A 17,554-nucleotide genomic window follows, 5' to 3' on the forward strand; every position below is an offset into this window, starting at 1 on the left:
TTCCAGGTTGTCCATTTTATTGGCATATAGTTGCTCGTAGAAATCTCTCATGATCCTTTGTATTTCTTCAGTGTCAGTTGTTACTTCTTTTTCATTTCTAATTCTGTTGATTTGAATCTTCTCCCTTTTTTTCTTGATGATTCTGGCTAATGGTTTACCAATTTTGTTTATCTTCTCAAAGAACCAACTTTTGGTTTTATTGATCTTTGTTATCGTTTTCTTCATTTCTTTTTCATTTATTTCTGATCTGATCTTTATGATTTCTTTCTTTCTGCTAACTTTGGGGGTTTTTTGTTCTTCTTTCTCTAATTGCATTAGGTGTAAGGTTAGATTGTTTATTTGAGATGTTTCTTGTTTCTTGAGGTAGGATTGTATTGCTATAAACTTCCCTCTTAGAACTGCTTTTGCTGCATCCCATATGTTTTGGGTCATCTCGTTTTCATTGTCATTTGTTTCTAGGTATTTTTTGGTTTCCTCTTAGATTTCTTCAGTGATCTCTTGGTTATTTAGTAGTGTATTGTTTAGCCTCCATGTGTTTGTATTTTTCATAGTTTTTTCCAGTAATTGATATCTAGTCTCATAGCTTTGTGGTTGGAAAAGATACTTGATATGATTTCAGTTTTCTTAAATTTACCAAGGCTTGATCTGTGACCAGAGAGATATGATCTATCCTGGAGAATGTTCCATGAGCACTTGAGAAGAAAGTACATTCTGTTGTTTTTGGATGGAATGTCCTGTTAATATCAATTAAGTCCATCTCATTTAATGTGTCATTTAAAGCTTGTGTTTCCTTATTTATTTTCATTTTGGATGATCTGTCCATTGGTGAAAGTGGGGTGTTAAAGTCCCCTACTATGAGTGCGTTACTGTCGATTTCCCCTTTTATGGCTGTTAGCATTTGCCTTATGTATTGAGGTGCTCCTCTGTTGGGTGCATAAATATTTACAATTGTTATATCTTCTTGGATTGGTCCCTTGATCACTAAGTAGTGTCCTTCTTTGTCTCTTGTAATAATCTTTATTTTATTTTTATTTATTTATTTATTTTTTTAATTAGTTTCTGCTTTATAACAAAGTGAATCAGTCATACATATACATCAGTTCCCACATCCCTTCCCTGTTGCATCTCCCTCCCTCCCACCCTCCCTATCCCACCCCTCCAGGCGGTCACAAAGCACTGAGCTGATCTCCCTGTGCTATGCGGCTGCTTCCCACTATCTATCTACCTTACGTTTGGTACTGTATATATGTCCATGCCTCTCTTTCGCTTTGTATTTACAACTGTTATATCTTCTTGGATTGGTCCCTTGATCACTATGTAGTGTCCTTCTTTGTCTCTTGTAATAATCTTTATTTTAAAGTCAATTTTGTCTGATATGAGAATTGCTGCTCCAACTTCCTTTTGATTTCCATTTGCATGGAATATCTTTTTCCATCCCCTCACTTTCAGTCTGTATGTGTCCCTAGGTCTGAAGTGTGTCTCTTGTGGACAGCATATATACGGGTCTTGTTTTTGTATCCATTCAGCCAGTCTGTGTCTTTTGGTTGAAGCATTTAATCTATTTACATTTAAGGTGGTTATCAATATGTATGTTCCTATTACCATTTTCTTAATTGTTTTGGGTTCATTATTGTAGGTCTTTTCCTTCTGTTGTGTTTCCTGCCTAGAGAAGTTCCTTTAGCATCTTTTGTAAAGCCGGTTTGGTGGTGCTGAGTTCTCTTAACTTTCACTTGTCTGTAAAGGTTTTAATTTCTCCACCAAATCTGAATGAGATCCTTGCTGGGTAGAGTAATCTTGGTTGTAGGTTTTTCCCTTTCATCACTTTAAATATGTCCTGCCACTCCCTTCTAGCTTGCAGAGTTTCTGCTGATAGATCAGCTGTTAGCCTTATGGGGATTCCCTTGTATGTTATTTGTTGCTTTTCCCTAGCTGCTTTTAATATTTTTTCTTTGTATTTAATTTTTGATAGTTTGATTAATATATGTCTTGGCGTGTTTCTCCTTGGATTTATCCTGTATGGGACTCTGCTTCCTGGACTTGATTGACTATTTCTTTTCCTATGTTAGGGAAGTTTTCAACTAAAATCTCTTCAAATATTTTCTCAGACCCTTTCTTTTCCTCTTCTTTTTCTGGCACCCCTATAATTTGAATGTTGGTGCATTTAATGTTGTCCTAAAGGTCTCTGAGACTGTCCTCAATTCTTTTCATTCTTTTTTATTCTGCTCTGCAGTAGTTATTTCCACTATTTTATCTTCCAGGTCACTTATCCATTCTTCTGCCTCAGTTATTCTGCTGTTGATTCCTTCTAGAGAATTTTTAATTTAATTTACTGTGTTGTTCATCATTGTTTGTTTGCTCTTTAGTTCTTCTGGGTCCTTGTTAAACGTTTCTTGTATTTTCTCCATTGTATTTCTGAGATTTTGGAACATCTTTACTGTCATTACTCTGAATCCTTTTTCAGGTTGACTGCCTATTTCCTCTTCATTTGTTTGTTCTGGTGGGTTTTTACCTTGCTCCTTCATGTGCTGCATATTTCTCTGTCTTCTCATTTTGCTTAACTTACTGTGTTTGGGGTCTCCTTTTAACAGGCTGCAGGTTCATAGTTACTGTTGTTTTTGGTGTCTGCCCCCAGTGGGTGAGGTTGGTTCAGTGGCTTGTGTAGGCTTCCTGGTGGAGGGGACTGGTGCCTGTGTTCTGGTGGGTGGGGCTGGATCTTGTCTTTCTGGTGGGCAGGGCCGCATCCATTGGTGTGTTTTGGAGTGTCTGTGAACTTAGTATGATTTTAGGCAGCCTCTCTGCTAATGGGTGGGCTTGTGTTCCTGTCTTGCTAGTTGTTTGGCATGGGGCATCAAGCACTGGAGCTTGCTGGCCGTTGGGTGGAGCTGGGTTTTAGCGTTGAGATGGAGATCTCTGGGAGAGCTCTCGCCGATTGATATATGTAGGGCTGGGGGTCTCTGGTGGTCCAGTGTCCTGAACTTGTCTCTCCCACCTCTGAGGCTCAGGCCTGACATCAGGCTGGAGCACCAAGACCTTGTCAGCCACACAGCTTGTGGAAGGGGACCAGAGCCAGCTGGAGAGGAGAGTCCTGCAGAGAAGTGAATAGGCTGCTAGATGTTTTTTTTTTTCTTTTTTTTTTTTAAATCATGTTCTTAAACTTCTTTTTATTTGCTAAACTGATGGGTGAAAAGTGTTTTCATTGATGTTTTAAATTTGGATTTCTTTTGTATGAATCAGGGTGAAAATCTTGTGCTTAACAACCCTTTTTGTTTCCTTTTCTGGTGATGTTTATATTCTTTGCCATTTATCAGTTGCTTTACTTATTTTCTTTTTTGTAGGAGATCTTTATATATCAGTGAAATCAGACTTTTGTTTGTGTTATGAGTTATGCCTACATTCTGCTTTGATGTCTTCTTGCTGTTTTAGTTAAGGTGGTTTTTGCAGTTGAGTTTCAAGTTTGTGGTTTCACACTTGTGGTTGAATTTTTCATGGCCTGTGGCTTTTGTGTTATGGTTTGAAATGCATTTCAAGATTACAAGAAAATTCCCCTTTAGTTCTTTTCTGTACATTTTGTTTCAATTTTATATTTTAATCTTTGATCCAATAGGAATTTATCATGGTTCAAAGGGTCACGTACATATCCAACATTTCCCCCCCATTTTTTGGTTATATAGTTGTCCCCATTCCATTTGTTCAGTAATTCTTCTCCTCACTGATTTGAGACACCAGTTTTATCTTGACTGGGTCAATTTCTGGACTTTGTAGACTGACCTATTGGTATATCTAGTCATGATCTGTATATCAGAGATTGGTAAACTTATGACCTGTGGGCTGGCCACTTGATTTTGTAAATGGTTTTTTTGCAACTTAGCCTTGCCTATTCTTTTTCATATTTTTGTCTGTGGCTGCTTCCACACTGCAGTGGCAGAGTACAATATTTGTAACAGAGACCATATCACCTGTCATCTTAAAATATTTATTGTCTGGCCCATCAAGAAGACATTTGCTAGTCCTTGGTTTTATACTAATGTATTTTCTTTTTCCCCCTTGTGTCTATGTAATATTTCTTATTATCTGGCAAGGCTGATTGTTTCTCCTTATTTTTTTAAAAAGAATCTTTATGTCTCTTATTTTTCCATGTGAATTTAGCATTGATTATTCTTTAAAAATATTGTTGTTTTTACTGTTATAATGATTATTTTGAGAATTGAAGTTGTCTTCCTATCCAAAACACGATATGCCATTTGTTTTATTTTGTTTCATTCAGCATTTCAGTTATTTGTGTATAGATTTTATTTCATGTTAAGCTTATTCTTAAGGATTTTAATTTTATTAAAATAGCCATTTCTCTCTTTTTTTTTTTTTTTTTTGCGGTACGCGGGCCTCTCACTGTTGTGGCCTCTCCCGTTGCGGAGCACAGGCTCTGGATGCGCAGGCTCAGCGGCCATGGCTCACGGGCCCAGCCGCTCCGCGGCATATGGGATCCTCCCAGACCGGGGCACGAACCCGTATCCCCTGCATCAGCAGGCGGACTCTCAACCACTGCGCCACCAGGGAGGCCCCATTTCTCTCTTTATATTACTTGCTTTCGTCCATTATACTTTATTTCTTCCATATACTTAATGATCACTGCATATATACTCTTTATATACTTAAGCATTTTCAAATTTTTGATTTTTAATAATTGTGTGCCTTGAGACCTTATATTGGTTGTGGTAATTTTTTAATATAGTTTAACTTCTCATATTTAATATTGTCTATTTATCCATCATTATCATTTTAACACATTAATGAAGCAGTTCATATTTCAGAGTAATCCTAAAATACTTAGGAAATGCTCTTTCATAACTTTCAGAAAATGTTCTTTTTAGTAGATTTTTAAATTTTATTTTGTTCATAGCAAGGCAAGCAAAATATGAGAACAGTGTTATGGTAAGTAATATAGAGTAAATAACTAAGAATAGTGAAGCACTGTTTACTGAAGCTGAAATTCATCAAATTTATAATTAATAATACAGTGTATTAAAACTTTTAGTGTTTTACCCTAGCAAGCGTTTCAAGTAACCTAATAAGGAAATGATTTAAAAATTCTCGCATAATCTGTGATACAGTCTGAATCAACTTAAAATATCTATAAAAGTTAGTTTAACAAGATTAAATAAGTATATTTTAAAGGTTATTTTATTTGGGTGTTTCTGTGTTTTGTTACTGCTTTACTTTTGAATATACCACAGATTTAGAATTATCAGGAATTTTTACATTTTGAGTTCTTTTTATTTGAGCACCAACTGTAACTGGCTTCCAAGTGTCCAGGGTTGTTTGGTTTCGTACAGAGTCTTGCCTGAGTTTTTTTTTCCTTCCCTCTGGAGTAAGTTTTTGAGGTCACTTTGCTCACTTGATACACACACTTCACCCAGTAATAATTGGATTGGCTGCTGGTTTTTTCATTGTTTGTATCACAACTCTTATATTGGAATCCAAGGAGAAAAAAGACAAAGGTGATAAATGGGAAATTGATTGGGAAAAAAAAAAGTGGTTTATAAATATTTGAAAAATGCTTATCTTTGATTATAATTAAACATAAGTTCAGCTAACATAATAGCATTTTCATGTATTGGGTAATTGTCATTATGTTTAACAATACACTGTATTGACCAGAGTGTGGTATAGCTTTAGGAGAACAATATAGCAGTTCTCTTTCTGGTAATTTATCCTCTAGATACATGTACATGAAGATGTTTGATACAACATTAACTACACTAGCAGATCACAAATGTCTGTCACTGTAGGGCTAGTTAAATAAGTTTTGGGAAATCTGTTTAATAGAATGTTCTGTGGCCATGAGAAGGACTGAAGTTGCTGTATTATGCTCATGTGGAACAACCTCCAAGAAATATTTTTATTAAACACTATTTATTAAATATCTATTATTTTATCTAAAATAGTAGTTATTTTATTAAGAGAAAACAGCAAGTACAAAGTGTATTCTTTCACTGCGTATTAAAACAGTTATAAAAAGGGGGTGTACATACACGTATATGTACTCTTTGTACTTGCGACTGTCTGGAAGTATTTTGGAAAAACAGACAAGAAAATTTCACAGGTTTGCTTTTGGGGAAGTGACCTGAGATAGGTGGGAGACTTATTGTCTACGTTTATGTAGACTGTGAAAATTTTACGTGTGTTTATTAATTTTTCAGTACATATAAAAACTAGTATATAAAGTTACAGTAAACATTTAGACATTTAAATGACTTTCTCTGCCATTTAAAGTTACTTATTATTCTGATTTGACTGAGTTACTTCTCTACATCTCCCTCTTCATACCCTTTCACCATAAAATCTTTTAGTCATAGGACATCAAAAAAATAAACTTCAGAATCTTTCCACTGTATTGGAATTTATTGTTAAGTGCTTTCCATATTTGAAGAACTTATACATAAATTTATGTAACTTCCTGAGATAATAATCTTATCTTAAAATGCAGCTAATAGCTTTTTGGGAATAGATTTTCATGTTTCAATGACAGAAGTAAAATTCCCTAGGATTTAGAAGGAACTTAAATATCATCTGCTTCAAATGTGCATTATGTATATTTTGAGGGGAAATAGTTCATAATTTTCATCAGATTCTCAAAGGGTTTATGTGATGACTAATTTTAGAAATGCTGATATACACTCGATTATTAGCTTCTGCATGTATATTTGTACACACATTTAGATTACTGTTTTATGAGACATTGCATACTGTTAGCATGTGAAGTTATGATTGTACTTGAATTGTAATCTGGCCGCTGCAGTATCTGCCTCTATGTTACATCTTATGATTTGAATTCTATTCATTCCTGCTTTTTTAGGAGCTGTTAATATGAATGATGATTCCTCCTTGTATTACATATTCAAACCTCTTGTCTGTACTGTATTCTTTCTTTTACGTTGTTGGGTCTTTCCATATGCCTTTGCTATCCATACTTAAGGAAGACGACTGGTAAGTTGCCTAGATGTTCTTGGGTGTTGTGAAATATTTTTCCATTATAGCTCTCAGATGGACTCCTGGGAATGGGAAACAGAGGAAGGAATGAGAAAACAGAGGATTTCATGTTCATATCTCACTCCTGCTGTCCATCAGATCTGGTACTCAGATGAGTTCAGAAATTTTCCCAGTTACAGTGGGAAGATAAACCTATCTCCTCTGCAGCTGACTCACAAATTATTCTGAGCTACAGCTTTCTCTACCTGTACATTTAAAAATGTATTCCCATTCATTTCTGTCATTCAGAAATTTGTTGAAATCTCATATCTATTATTATTAATAGTAATTTTTTGTGGGGGGGGGGCTGCACTCTGTGGCATACGGATCTTAGTTCCTTGACCAGGGATCGAACCTGTGCCCCCTGCATTGGGAACATGGAGTCTTAACCATTATACCCCCAGGGAAGTCCCTCATACCTATTATTGATGCTCATTTTCTTTGTGGGTTTGTTTCTTTTCATTCTAAAATACAGTAACGATTGATTTTCCTCTGTGGAAGATGAGGAAATTCTCATCATTTTTCTCTTCTCATTTTCCACTTGCAGTTTTCTTTTTTTGTTTTTTTTTTGTTTTTTTTTTTTGCGGTGTGCGGGCCTCTCACTGTCGTCCCGTCGCCCCCCACCCCCCAGTTGCGGAGCACAGGCTCCGGACGCGCAGGCTCAGCGGCCATGGCTCACGGGCCCAGCTGCTTCGCGGCACGTGGGATCCTCTTGGACCGGGGCACGAGCCTGTGTCCCCCCTGCATTGGCGGGCGGACTCTCAACCACTGAGCCACCAGGGAAGCCCTCCACTTGCAGTTTTTATTATGTTATTTTTATTTATCAAGTTATGTAACTTTTAAGTTCTATACTATAAACCATAATTTCCACAGTTGTTTAATATTAATTTTGTATTTAGGTATATGATTTACCACATTCTTTAACTTCATTCCTGTTTTTCTCATTCCTTTTTCCTTATTCCAGGGTTAATTTGTGTTTATTCTCGTAGAATTCACAGAGTAGACTTTTGTTTTCCCTTGTTGGTTTGTAAACTGGCCCTGTACACAGAGGTCAGGGAGAAACTGAAGAAAGAGGCAGAGATCACTCCAGATTGGTAGGTGGCAGGTTTAATAAGCAAGGGAACTTAACATATGAGGCTTGTCTTCAGTGGCTGCAAGATGAGTAGATCTCTGCACTCAAGTGTCAAATCTTACAAGTTTATAAGAGAGGCCTTAATTGGGTTTAGGCATAAATACTATCCAGATGGTCTCAACACCTTACTCTCTCTCAAGGTTATGTCCTTGGAGTAGCTTCCATTTGGGAATGGCAGGCAGGCCGAACGTATATTTCAATGACAGAGGGTAGTGAGGGGCCGCTGCTTCCCCAGTTTCAGTTCAAAGGTCAACTGGCAGTCCTGTCCTCTCGATTATCTACACCCCCGGTCTCTGAAGAGAAATTTATGGATATTTTGTTCTGGGTTCTACACACGCTTGAGATGTCTGATTTCTTTGTACTTGAAGAGTTTGATTGAATGTCATATTACTAGAACCACTCTTTTGTTTTCCATCAGAACTGTGTAATATACGTGAAGAGTAGTTGTTTTCTGAAAAAACAACTTTTATTTTTAATATTTTACAAAGATAATATCCTATAATTTTTTGTTGGTAGAATATTTCTCTCATGTTCAGGTGTTCATTAATCCCATGAGGGTTTTCTTTTTAACTTGTTTTGAGTTTTTGGTTGATGGCCTTTAACATATATTTTTTCCTTTATTTAAAAATTTTTTATTCTGGTACAAATATATACAACATAATTAACCAGTAATTCAGCATTTTAACCATTTGTAAGTGTACAGTTCAGTGGCATTAAATAACATTCACAGTGTTTTTTTAACCATCATTTGTCTGTATCCAAAACTTTGACATCATCCTCAGTAAAAACTCTGTACCTGTTGAACAATAACTCTCCATTCCTCCTTCCCAGGGAGCTTCTGGTTTCCTCCATCCTACATTGTGTCTGTATGAACTTGCCTATTCTAGGTACCTCATTTGATGGAATCATACAATATTTGTGTCTGGCTTATTTTACTAAACACAGTTTTTTCAGGGTTCATCCATGTTATAGTGTATATAAAGTTTCTTTCTTTTTATGATAAATAATATTCCATTGTAGGTATATACCACATTTAGATCCATTTATCCATCATTGGACATTTGAGTCAGTTCCACCTTTTGGATGTTTATTGTAGATAATTACTTCTATGAACATGGATGTACAAATACATGTTTGAATCTCTGCTTTCAGTTCATCTGTATATGTACCTCAGGGTAGAACTTTTGGGTCATATGGTAAATCTAGATTTAACCTTTTTAGAAACCACTAAACTTCTGTAACAACTGCAGTATTTTACATCGCAGCAGCAATACAGGCAGGTTCTAATTACTTCACATCCTTGTCAACACTTTTTATGTCTTTTAAAAAAAATTTAGCCATCCTAGTAGCTATGAAGTGGTATCTAATTGTGGTTATAATTTGCATTTATTTGCATTTTAATGACTAATGATGTTGAGAAGCCTTTCATGTGCTTATTGGCCATTTGTGCATCTTCTTCGGAGAAATGGTTATCCTTCTTTTTAAAAAAATTTATTTATTTTTGGCTGCATTGAGTCTTCGTTACTGCACATGGGCTTTTCTCTAGTTGTGGCGAGCAGGGGATGCTCTTCCTTGCCATGCGCAGGCTTCTCATTGCAGTGGCTTCTCTTGTTGCAGAACACAGGCTCTAGGCGCGCGGGCTTCAATAGTTGTGGCATGTGGACTCAGTAGTTGTGGCTTGTGGGCTCTAGAGCGCAGGCTCAGTAGTTATGGCATACGGGCTTAGTTGTTCAGCAACATGTGGGATCTTCCCAGTACGGGGCTCGAACCCATGTCCCCTGCATTGGCAGGTGGATTCTTAACCACTGCGCCCCCAGGGAAGTCCCAGAAATGTTTATCCTTTGCCTGTTCTTGAATTGGGTGGTTTGAGAGTTTTTGTTAAGTTTTAGGAGTACTTTATATAGTCTGGATATTAATCTCTTAACAGATATGTAATTTGCAAATATTTTCTCCAGCTCTGTAAGTTGTCTTTTGCTTTCTTGAAAGTATCCTTAGATGCACAAAAAAGTCTTAATTTGGGGACTTCCCTAGTGGTTCAGTGGTAAAGAATCTGCCTTGCAATGCAGGGGACGCGGGTTCAATCCCTTGTCAGGGAACTAAGATCCCACATGCTGCGGGACAGCCGAGTCTGCATGCCACAACTATTGAGCTTGCACGCCTCAATGAGAGAGCCTTAGTGCCGCAAACTACAGAGCACATGCACTTTGGAGCCTATGCACCACAACTGCAGAGCCCACATGCTCTGGAGCCTGCACATCATAACTAGAGAGAAAAAAAAACCTGCATGCCACAACTAGAGAGAAGCCTGAGTGCTGCAACGAAGAAACCTCGTGCCGCAACGAAAGATCCCGCATGCCTCAACGAAGATCCCATGTGATGCAACTAAGACCTGACCCGACACAGCCAAAAAAAAAAAAGTCTTAATTTTTATGAAGTCTGATTTATTATATATTTTTTCTTTTGTTGTCTGTGTTTTTGGTGTCATACAAGTGAAACCATTGTCAAATCGAGTAATGTGAAGATTTTATCCAGTGTTTTCTTAAAAGAGTTTTATATATGTCCTGAGTTTAGCTTTTTGTTCCATTTTGAGTTAATTTTTGTGTGTGGGATAAGGTAAAGGTCTATATTTAACTCTTTTGCATGTGAGTATCCAGTTTTCTGAGCACTGTTTTTTTGTTTTTTGTTTTGAAAAGCCTGTCCTTTCTCCATTGAATGGTCTTGGCACTGTTGAAAAATCATTTGACCATTTATGTGAGGTTATATTTCTGGGTTCTCTATTCTACTCCATTGTTCTATATGTTTGTCTTTATGCCATTGCCACACTGTTTTAATTACTCTATTTTTGTTGTGTTTCAAAGTCTTTTTTTTGAAGATTGTTTTTGGCTTTTCAGAACTCCTTCCAATTCCATATGAATTTGAGCACTGGATTTTCCATTTCTGCCAAAAGGCTCTTGGAATTGTGATGAATCTGTAGATTGCTTTAGGTAGTATTAACAATGTTAAGTCTTCCTATTCATGAACATAGGATGTCTTTCCATTTATTTAAATCTTTAATTTCTTTGAGGCGTGTTTTGTAGTTTTCACTGTACAGGTCTTTCACCTACTTTGTTTCATTTCTAAGTATTTATTCTTTGTATGCTATTGTAAGTGGAATTGCTATCTTAAATTTCTTGTCAGGTATTTCACTGCTGGTGTATAGAAACAGCTGAATTTTGCTTGTTGAGCTTGTACTGTATAACTTTGTGAATTTGCTTATTAGCTCCACTAGCTTTCTATATATATAAAATCATGCCATTTATGAATAGTTTTACATCTTCCTTTCCAATTGATTCGCTATTTATTTATTTATTTTTGTGGTCTGATATCTCTGGCTAGAATTTCTATGTAGTGTTGAATGGCAGTGATGAATGCGAGCATCATTGTCTTGTTCCTGATCCTAGGGGAAATTTTTTCAGTCATTGGGTACTGAGTGTGATGTTAGCTGTAGAATTTTTCTTTATTCTTAAAGTTCTGAGAGTTTTTATCATGAAAAGGTGTTGGATTTTTGTCAGATGCCTTTTCTGCATCAGTTGAGAAGATTCTGTAGCTTTTTTCCTTTCTATTAATAGGATGTATTACAGTAAGTGTTTTTCTTATTGAACTACCCTTGTATTCCTGGAGTAAATCTCACTTGGTCACAGTGAAAATTCTTTTAGTATGCAGTTGTATTTGATTTGCTAATATGCAATTGTATTTGATTTGCTAATATTTTGTGGAGAACTTTAGTATCATTGAAAGAGATATTGCTCTGTGATTTTCTATTCTTATGAAGGCTTTGGTATCAGGTCAGTGCTAGTCTCATAGAATGAGTTAGGAAGTATTTCATTCTCTTCAGTTTGGGGGGAGGGTTTGAGAAGGATTGGCGATAATTTTTCTATAAATGTTTGGTAGAGTTCACTAGTTAAGACCGAGTATTTTAGTACTTTGTTGGGACGTTGATTACTGACTCAGTCTCTTGTTAAAGCTCTATTGACATTTTCCTTTTCTTCTTGAGTCAATTTAGGTAATTTGTAAGGAATTTTTTTTGGCATACAGTTGTTCATGGTATTTTCTTATAATTTTTTTTAACCTCTAAGTTTGGTAGTAATATTCCACTTTCATTTCTGATTTTAGCTATTTACATCTTCTCTCTCCTATTCTAAAAATATTTTTTAGTCAGTCTAGCAAAAAGTTTGTTAGTTTGTGAATCTTTAGAAGAACCAACTACTGGTTTTGTTAATTTTTTAAAATTGTTTTCCTAATCTGTATTTCATTTATCTGTGTTCTCATCTTTATTGTTTCCCTTCTTTTAGCTTTGGGTTTAGTTTATTATTTTTCTAGTTCCTTAAATGATAAAATTAGGTTGTTGATAATTAGATCTTTTAAAATTTACATTTACATTTAATAAATTTCTGTGCAGTGCTTTTTTGCATCCCATGTATTTTGTTTTGTTGTTTTTTCAAGTCATTTGTTGCTAAATATTTTCTGATTTCCCTTGTCATTTTTTTCTTTGACCTATTGGTTGTTTAAGAATGTATTATCTAATTTCCATGTATTTGTGAAATTTCTAGTTTTCCTTCTAGTATTGATTTCTTAACTTCATCCTTCTGTGGCCAGAGAAAACACTTTATATGATATCTATCTTTTTAAATCTGTTGAGACTTGTTTTATCTTTTAAAATCTGTTGAGACTTGTTTTGTGGCCTAACGTATGGTCTGTCCTGGAAAACTGTATTTTAGAAAAGAATACATCCTTTAGAAAAGAATGTTTTCTGCTGTTGTTGTGTGGAGTGTTCTCTCTATATGTCTGTTAGGTTTAATTGGTTTATTGTGCTCTATGAGTTTTTCTTCTGTCTAGTTGTTTTATCCATTATTGAAGTGGGTTATTGACATCTGCAACTATTATTGTAGAACTTTCTATTTCTCCCTTAATTTCTGTCAATTTTTGCTTCAGTGTTTATTATATATTCTTGCTATATTGAACCTTTTATTAATGAATGATGTTGCCTTTTGTCTCTGTTAACCTGTTTTTTAAAAAAATCTTTAACTGTGGTAGGGAAAAAAACCCATGAAATTTACCCTCTGAACCATTTAAAAATTCTAATGGTGTTAATTATATTCATATTGTTATGTAACAGATCTCTAGAACTTTTTCATCTTCCAAAACTGAAAGCCTGCACCCATTGAACAACAACTCCCCAGTTCTCTTTCCTCACATCTCCTGGTATCCATCATTTGACTCTGCTTCCATCATTCTGTCTATATATTTCATATTAGTGGAATCCTATAGTATTTGTCCTTTTGTGACTGGCTTATTTCACTCAGCATAATGTCCTCAAAGTTCACCCATGTTCACCATGTTCACCCATGTTGTGGCATGTGACAGGATTTCCTCCCCTTTTTGGCTGAATTATATTCTGTTGTATGTATGTGCCACATTGTATTTATACATTCATTTGTTGATGGGCATTTGTGCTGCTTTCACATCTTAGCTGCTGTAAGTAATGCTGTAGTGAACATGGGTGTGCAAATCTCTCTTTGAAATCCCACTTTTAACTCTCTTGGATATATACCCAGGAGTGGGGTTGTTGGAGTATGTGATTTTTCTAGTAACTTTAAAAAAATTTAAACTACTTGATTTTAGTATGGTCAGCCCAGCTTTCTTTTGCTCATTATTTACATGGAATATCTTTTTTCATCCTCTCCAGTTTGTGTCTTTGGATGTAAAATGAATCTCTTGAGGGCATTGTATATTTGTATCATGTTTTTTAATCCATTCTGCTGTTCTTTGTCTTTTGAATGGAGTGTTTAAACCATTTATTTATTTTTAAAACATTTTTATTGAAATATAGTTGATTTAGTGTTATGTTAGTTTCAGCAAAGTGTACAGCAAAGTGATTCAGTTATACATATATATAAATATATATATTTTAAAATTCTCTTCCATTATAGGTTATTATAAGATATTGAGTATAGTTCCCTGTGCGATACAGTAGGTCCTTTTTAATTATTTATTTTATATATAGTATTGTGTATATTTCAATCCCCAAACTCCTAATTTATCTCTCTTCCCAAACCATTTATATTTAAAGTAATTACTCAAAGAGGAATTTAATTCTGCCATTTTTCTGTTTGTTTTTTATAAGTCTTTATAGTATTTTTGTCTATTATTTTCCTTCATTACTGCCTTCTTTTTTTAGTTGATTTTTTTGTAGTGAAATATTTTGATTACCTTCTCATTTCCTTTTGTGTGTATTTTATAGATATTTTGTGTATAAAGTGGTAATTACATTTGACATATTGAAGTTCTTACAATCTAATTTGAATTTATGCCAACTTAAATACCATACGAAAACTTTCTGTACAGCTCCATCCCCCTTATTTTGTTATTAATATCACAGATTGCAGTTTTATATAATTTGTGCCCAATTGTATAGAATAATAATTTTTCTTGTTTTTGTTCTTTAAATCATGTAGGAATTAAAAAATGGAGTTAGAAATGAAAACTATAATAATGCTAGCTTTTAATTATCTATATATTTACCTTTATCAGATATTTATTTCTTCACTGTTGTCTAGCTTCCTTTCATTTTATTCTGAAGGACTTCCTGTTTCAGTTCTTGCAGGGCAGGTCTAGTTGTAGGTCAAGTTTTGTTTATCTGGAAATGTATTAATTTCTCATTATTTAAGGACACATTTTGCCAATTGTAGAATTCTCAGTTGAAAGTTTTTTCTCTCACCCTTTGATATATCATCCTTCTTCCTCTGGCTTCCAAGGTTTGTAGTTAGAAATTGGCTGATAGTCTTATTGAGTATCTGTTTTATGTGAATTGCTTATCTCTTCCTGCTTTCACGATTATTTCATTGTCTTTGGCTTTTAACAGTTCGATTATAATATCTCTTGGTATAACTCTGAGTTTATCCTACTAGGAGTGTGTTGAACTTTTTGGATTTGTAGACTTACGTCTTTCCTCAAGTTGAGAAGCTTTTGGCCATTATTTCTTTAAATATACTTTGTGTACCTTTCTTTTTCTCTAGGATTTCTACAACGAGTGTATTGGTAGACTAGGTGGTGTCCCACAGTTCCCTTAGACTCTCTTCACTTTTCTTCATTCTTTTTTCTTTCTGTTCCTTAGATTCAGTAATTTCAGTTGTCCTATTTTCTTCAGTTGTCCTGCTTTCAAGTTTGCTTATTCTTTTGCTTGCTCAGATCTGCTTTTGAGCCTCTCTAGTGTATATTTTATTTTAGTTATTTTACTTTTCAGCATTTCTTTTTGGCTCCCTTTTATAATTTCTGTCTTTTTAATGATATTCTCATTTTGTTCATGCATTGTTTTCCAGCCTTCATCCTTTTCCTTTAGCTCTTTTAACATCTTTAAGGGTAGGTGTTTTAAGGTCTTTGTCTAGTAATTCCTATGGGTGAGCATTCTACAAATGACAGGTACATTTGTGTTGATTTATTTTATTTATTTGGATGGGCCGTATTTTCCTGTTTCTTTTTATACTTTGTGTTGGTTTTCTTCTTTTTTTGGTTGAAAACATTGAATTTTATAATATGGTAACTTTGGAAAAGAGATTCTCTTCTTTTCTCAGAGTTTGTTCTTTTTTAATTGATCCCTAGCCTAAAAATGATCTAATGTGAAAGCTCATGGTCTTTTCAGGTATTTTTCTGAGCTCTGTCTTTCCCTGGGAATGTGCAGTACCTTTCTAAATTGTTCTACGTATTTGGTTGTTATTGAGTGTCTAAAAAAAACCTTGGTGTGGCTCCTTTAATTCCCCCAGTAGTCACTCTCGCTGATTTGGGTTGAAACAATGGCAGCTAACCTCTGTGCCTGCACCTCACCCATCAGATGTAGTAATCCGAATTCAGAACACAGAAGTTTGTTATTTGGACATTATTATTTGGACAAGATCATTATTGCCCACCCATGGCTCTAACAAACTGTACCAGAGTCATATATTGCTGTCCCCACAGCTGCCTGCCATAGGGTCAAGGAGTAGGAAATGGGTAGCTGCTATCACACTGAAGGCTGAAATTGGCCAACATTAACAACAGTTAACCAGCCAAGCTTTCCTTTGGGAGCACAAGAGTTCAAATTGGCTATTCCAGAGTTTCAGAATAGTTACATCAGACAGTTTCTGCCAGTAGTACAGTTGCTTTCTATGTACAGAGCTGGATTCCTGGCACTTCCTGCTCTGCCATCTTCCCTGACATTCTTTTCTTCTCTTTTCTTTTCAATAACTAGTTAAGAAGAGTCTGTGAACCAACTCCACACTGCCATTTTTACCAGGAACTAAAGCCGTCAATCTTAATATTTTTTTCCTGACTTTTGGATGTGTCTTCATAAAGTGCATCTTGAAAAGAGCCTTATGTGTCTTTTGCCTCAGTTACAGGATTATGTAATTATCTTTTATGGGTCTTGTTACTTAAAAATAACCAAAATTGGGCCTCCCTGGTGGCGCAGTGGTTGAGAGTCCGCCTGCCGATGCAGGGGATACGGGTTCGTGCCCCGGTCTGGGAGGATCCCATATGCCGCGGAGCGGCTGGGCCCGTGAGCCATGGCTGCTGAGCCTGCGCATCCGGAGCCTGTGCTCCGCAACGGGAGAGGCCACAACAGTGAGAGGCCCGCATACCACAAAAAAAAAAAAAAAAAAAAAAAAAAAAAAAAAAAAAAAAAAAAAAAAAAAATAACCAAAATTATATCTATTATGAAAATCCCATTTTATTGCTATTTACGCTGGTACAAATCAGGAATTTATCACACAGTATGTTTTAATCACATTTTCATTAGGAAAAGTGTAAATCTGATAGTTACTTCTTGACAAAAAGCAAGTATAAACTGTTAGTACAGTCCAATTATAATGTTAATTAATACTATATTAAAATATTCTTAGGTGAGATCTGTAAAATCGGCAGACTTATAATTGATGATTCACTTCTCAAAATCAAATGATGTTTTTGGTCTTAAAGTACTGCAGTTGTGTAAAGAGTCCTGAAATTGGGTATTTCTGACCAAGTCAGATTTGTTGCTGTATCTTGATTTATCAGTTAGCACCTTTGTAGCTGTAAAAGATGCTTATTTTACATGACATTGTAATATTTAGTAGTCATATCTTTGTAAATATTATATTTTCCCTCATATTTACATAATTCTGTTTAGTATAACAAAGGAGACTTTCCTAGTTTATATTATGTAGACCTTGATTATAAAGGGGTTTCTATTTTGTACTGTATTTCAATTAATGACCATGTTATATAAATACTTTATAACCACTTAATGTGAGAAATATAATACAGTCAATCCTTGATCAACATGGGGATTAGGGACGCCAGCTCTCTGCACAGTCGAAAATCCATGTGTAACTTTACCGTTAGCCT

General features: G+C 35.3%; 1 protein-coding gene across 1 annotated transcript in view; it reads left to right on the top strand.

Annotated features, from left to right (window-relative positions):
- USP34 (ubiquitin specific peptidase 34) overlaps positions 1-17,554 on the top strand; it is a gene marked incomplete at its 5' end in the record, with an annotated part of 242,243 nt that overhangs the window by 85,755 nt on the left and 138,934 nt on the right. The gene's annotated exons all lie outside the window — the stretch shown is intronic.

The sequence above is a fragment of the Hyperoodon ampullatus genome (genome assembly GCF_949752795.1).
Source record: "Hyperoodon ampullatus genome assembly, chromosome: 15".
Taxonomy (NCBI): domain Eukaryota; kingdom Metazoa; phylum Chordata; class Mammalia; order Artiodactyla; family Ziphiidae; genus Hyperoodon; species Hyperoodon ampullatus.